We start from the raw sequence: 5,280 nt of genomic DNA, 5'->3' as shown, positions 1-5,280 counted from the left end.
TCCTCAATGAACTCCATCCACCTCCTCTGCCTCAAATTCAAGTCCCTCTGTGTAAACAGGTACTTCAAACTCTTATGATCCGAGAACACCTCGAATTTCTCACCATACAGGTAATGCCTCCAAATCTTCAAGGCAAAAATTACTGCTGCTAGTTCTAGGTCGTGAGTAGGGTAATTCCTCTCGTGAATCTTCAACTGACGTGAGCCATAGGCTACCACTTTCCCTTCTTGCATCAAGACACAACCCAAAGCCTCTCGTGAGGCATCACAATAAACCGCATAACCCAAACCTTTCTCCGGAATAATCAACACCGGAGCGGTGGTCAATCTAACTTTCAACTCTTGGAACGACTTTTCACAAGTCTCACTCTATACAAATTTGACCCCTTTCCGCGTCAATCTAGTCAACGGCGAAGCTAGTCTAGGGAAATCTTTCACAAACCGGCAATAATACCCAGCTAATCTCAGAAAACTGCGGATCTCAAAAATGCTCTTAGGATGTGCCCAATCTTGCACTGCCTCAATCTTAGATGTATCAACAGATATCCCTTCCCCGGAAACCACATGGCCTAAGAACTTGACCTCTCCTAACCAGAACTCACACTTCACAAATTTGGCATACAGCCTATGGGCTCTAAGCAACTTGAGCACCACTCTCAAGTGTTCTTCGTGCTCCTCCTCCGAAGGCGAATAAATCAAAATGTCATCCACAAAAACGACTACAAAACGATCTAAGAATTCCCAGAATATCCGGTTCATCAAATCCATAAACACTGTCGGTGCATTGGTGAGCCCAAAAGGCATCACTAGAAACTCATAGTGGCCATACCGCGTACGGAATGTCGTTTTCGGAATGTCCTCCTCCCTGACCCTCAACTAATGGTAACCCGATCTCAAGTGTATCTTGGAGAAACAACGAGACCCTTTTAACTGGTCAAACAAGTCATCTATACGGGGCATAGGGTACTTATTCTTAACCGTAGCCCGATTCAACTTCCGGTAGTCGATACTAAGTCTCAAGGCACCATCTTTCTTTTTAGCAAAGAGGGCCGGTGTTTCCCACGGTGAAACACTAGGGCGAATAAAACCCTTATCTAGCAACTCCTGGAGTTGAACCTTCAACTCACTCAACTCGGCTGGGGCAAAACGGTAAGGTGCTATAGAAATCGACGTTGTGCCCGACACTAAATCAATAGAGAACTCTATCTCTCGATGTGGCGGCAAACTAACAAGATCCTCGGAAAAAACATCCGAATACTCGCAAACCACTCTCGGCAACTCAACCCCGGTCTCATTACACTCACTACTCATAAGGTTAGCGAGAAGACCACTAAGCTCACTCCGCTCTCGCGGATCATACACCGGTGGCAACACACTACCAACCCGATCTCCCAAGAAATGGAAACACTCCCCGCTCACGGTACAAACTGTGACCCTCTGGCGGTAACAATCAATAACTGCCCGGTATGACGATAACCAGTCCATACCCAAAACAATATCAAAACCCGACATGGGCATAACTACAAAAGGAAATGGAAGTTAGTGGTCGGCGACCTCTATGTCACAATCTCTACATCCGTGTTTCAAAATCAATTCGCCCCCAGCAGGCGATATAACACAAATAGGAGATGCTAACTGTGCCAACTCCAATCCTAAAACAGATGCGAATGCAGCGGATATAAAGGAATGAGATGCACCCGTATCAATCAACACATTGGCAACCAAGTTGCAAAACAAAAAGGTACCTCTCACGACAGATGGAGCCGGTACAAGATCCTGCGCGGTAACAGCATACACGCGCCCTATAGGCCCCTGGTCTACCTGCTCACCCCTCGGAGCAAAGGACTGATGCACAGACTGAGACGATGAAGCCCTCTGATTGCTCCTCGAGGCCTGAACAGACTGTGTTGGCTGTGAACTCTACGTCTGTCTCAAACCAGAAGCACCGGGTGTACCACCTAACTGTGGACAGAACCTCTTCAGGTGTCCTGCCTGACCACACTGATAACAAGAGGACGATCGGCCTCTACCTTGACTCTGGCTTTGAGGTCGAGCTGAAGATGAAGTTGCTCCCTGACCTCCTCTCCTCTGTGGGCAAGCTGGAGACTTGTGGCCCAGCTGACCACACTTGAAATAGGTAAAGTCTCCCTGGCTGCCTCCCTCAAAACCCGAACCCGGTACTGGAAAGGTAGATCTCACTAAAGCACTCTGGGACTGCTGAGGGTTAGAACCCCTCTGCCTCCTGCCATCTCCCTGGCCATCCTGACTCCTCTTGGAGCCCCTCATCCTTTCCTCCTCCTCCGTCATGGACTCCATATGGGTCGCGGCATCCACAAGACGCCCATACTCCCGGATCATGGATCCCCCAACCCTTATCTTGAGGCCATGCCTCAACTTCCTTTCGAACTCAATACAACGTCGTTCCTCCGACGCCACGAGCTCAGGTGCTAACCTGGACAAATTGGTAAAGGCAGCCTCAAACTCGGCCATTGACAAATGTAGCTGCTTGAGCTGACAAAACTGGTCCCTTAGCTTTTCCCTTATAGCTGGGGCTAAGTGCTTCTCCTGGAAAGCATCTACAAAAGCCTCCCAAGTGCCACCAATACGGCCCTTCGTGAACTTCGACCGTTGACCCGCATCCCCCTTAAGCTGGAAAGATGCCAAGGTCACCTTTAATACCCCGTCCTCGCTGCCAATCATCTCAAATGTCTTGGTTATCTGCTCCAACCACTCATCAGCCTTAAGTGGCTCCTTTGGATCCCCAACAAACTCATCCGGATTAGACCGGAAGAACTCCTTCTTCTGAAAAAAAGGCCCTGCATCTACAATCTAGGCCTGAACTGGATTCTCAGCTCTGAGAATGCCCATAGATTCCCTCAAAGCATCTGCTATCCCATGGGCTAAGGCGCCCATAGCCTGCTGACCTACTGGCTCGGCCACATTGGCCTGACCAACCCCCTCCTGCTGTGTCGGAATATTATCCGGTATAGGCATTTCCTGCCTCCTAGGCCTGCCTCGCCTACCACCACGTCCTCGTCCTGACATCCTAATAAAGGTAATGAAGAACATTAGCACATTCACAAATGTGCAGAAGCTATAATACTCGCGTCCTAATGCAATGGACAACTGTAATTCACTCCACGTAAGCACATAATCACATAAGCACCTACGAATTTCATTTCCGGATAAAGATAGTCCCGAGGCGTCACTAGAGTTCTGGTTAGAAACAGCATTGATCAAGTGCTTTTCCAACAAGACTCATAGAAACTCAAGGATCCAATCAACATCCTAGAAACTAAATCCCATACCCAAATAGTCACATAGACATGTTATCATATAAGCATATAACACTACCTCTAAGTCTCTAACAAGCGAGACGAACCCATTGTGGTACTAACCACTTCCCGCGCACCCAAAGTATTCGAACCCGGTACGCTCTGATGCCAAGTTGTAACGCCCTCAAAAATAAACCCATCATAGCATACATTCATGATAAATAAAAGAGTTCTTATATTATAATCATCAGAGTATTCTTACAAAAGGTATTACATGTTGACAATAAAAGTAAACGCCCTATAGGCTTACAACTTTCCAAGTCAACACTTGGTTACCAAAGAGAGTACTAACTCTATACAAATAAGCCCTTGGCTTGGTATACATGTAATACAACAAAAACAACATAAAAAGAGTCTACAGCCTCAAGCCTCCCAAGCTACGTCCTTGGAGGTGGCATAACGCCTGTACCTAAAAATGATGTCCCATATAGGGTGAGCCAATGCCCAGTAGAGATATGCTAAACATATTATAGGCAATAACTAAAACATTAGCATTTGATAAATGTTTAACTTAACAAAACTCAACTTATAAACATGGCTCAAAACCTGGCCAAATAACTGAAGTAAAACTACATCTCATGCCAACAATACTACAAACTGCCATTTTACGAAAATTACGTCTGCGAGATCCGGCACCCATGTATTTTCATTCTCTTATGGCCATTTTACGGATATTTCATCCGCGGGACTCGGCACCCATGTATAGATATATTCGAATTGCCATTTTACGGAAATTGTGTCCGCGAGATTCGGCACCCATGTATAATTGTATTCAAATGGCCATTTTACAGAAATTCCATCCGCGGGATTCGACACCCATGTATTCAAATACACAACTTGATTAGTTTCAATTCACCTAATCATCATGCAATGTCTACAACAATCAAGACTATCCTCCACCGATAGCCCAAAGCAGTTATTTCTAAACAGATAATAAATGCCTCAACAGATATATAATTGACATTTTCAAAAGTGAGCGATTTATAAATCCAACTCCACCATTCTATCTCATAATTAGCAAGTTTCATTATCCCCAACTCAATTTCATAACCAATGTCATTAATTACACTAATGACCCAAATATACCCAAATATGACATTTTTCCCTTTAAGCTTAATATTGACCCAAAGGTCCAAATATTATCAACAACACCAATATTCTCATCTCTAGGCTCAAATATACATGTATAGGCTCAAATATACAAAACCTCTCTTTTATACATTTTGAAACCCTAACACCCAAAATCACCCAAACTCAACATTACATCAAAATGACCAATAATTTATGTCAAAGACCATAGAAATGAGTAGTTATCCCTACCTCAAATTGAAGAGCTCAAATGGAGGAGATGACCAAAATCCAAAGTGCTCCAAATCTAAGATTTTTCAGATTAAAAGGAAGCCCTCAACACTCTCTATCTTTCTTACAAAGAGCCTAGGTTGGAAACTCACTAGAAGTAGATCAATCCCTAGAGAGAAGTTGTTTAGAGAGAGAGAGAGAGCTCAGATCTAGGGTTTTTGAAAAAGAGAGAGATGAAAAAGTGAAGTGTAATCCTGCTGCTGTCTACTGATATACGTATGACCCACTCGAGCATATAATAGGACACTCGAGTGTCAGATACAAAAACTGGACACGCTCGAGCGCAAAGATACCCGCTCGAGCGCCAAGACACAACTGCAAAACACACCCGCTCGAGCGCAAAGGGAAAGCCGCTCGACCGTAGATTTCCCCTTTCTAGAATTTTTACAAACAATGAACTACTCGCTCGAGTGCCAAGATACCCGCTCGAGCGCTACTCGCTCGAGCGTAAGGAAAACTGCTTGAGCGTGAAAAACACATCTGCAGAAGTTTTGCAGAGGCACGAAATGCTGAGAGTGTGTAAACCCCGCTCGAGGGCAAAGAGACCCGCTCAAGCGTACCACCAAAAATGTGGACAACAAGGAATG

This window comes from Camellia sinensis, chromosome 5, assembly GCF_055761805.1.
Source record: "Camellia sinensis isolate YWXY chromosome 5, ASM5576180v1, whole genome shotgun sequence".
Taxonomy (NCBI): Eukaryota; Viridiplantae; Streptophyta; class Magnoliopsida; order Ericales; family Theaceae; genus Camellia; species Camellia sinensis.
Note: the sequence above shows the minus strand (reverse complement) of the source record.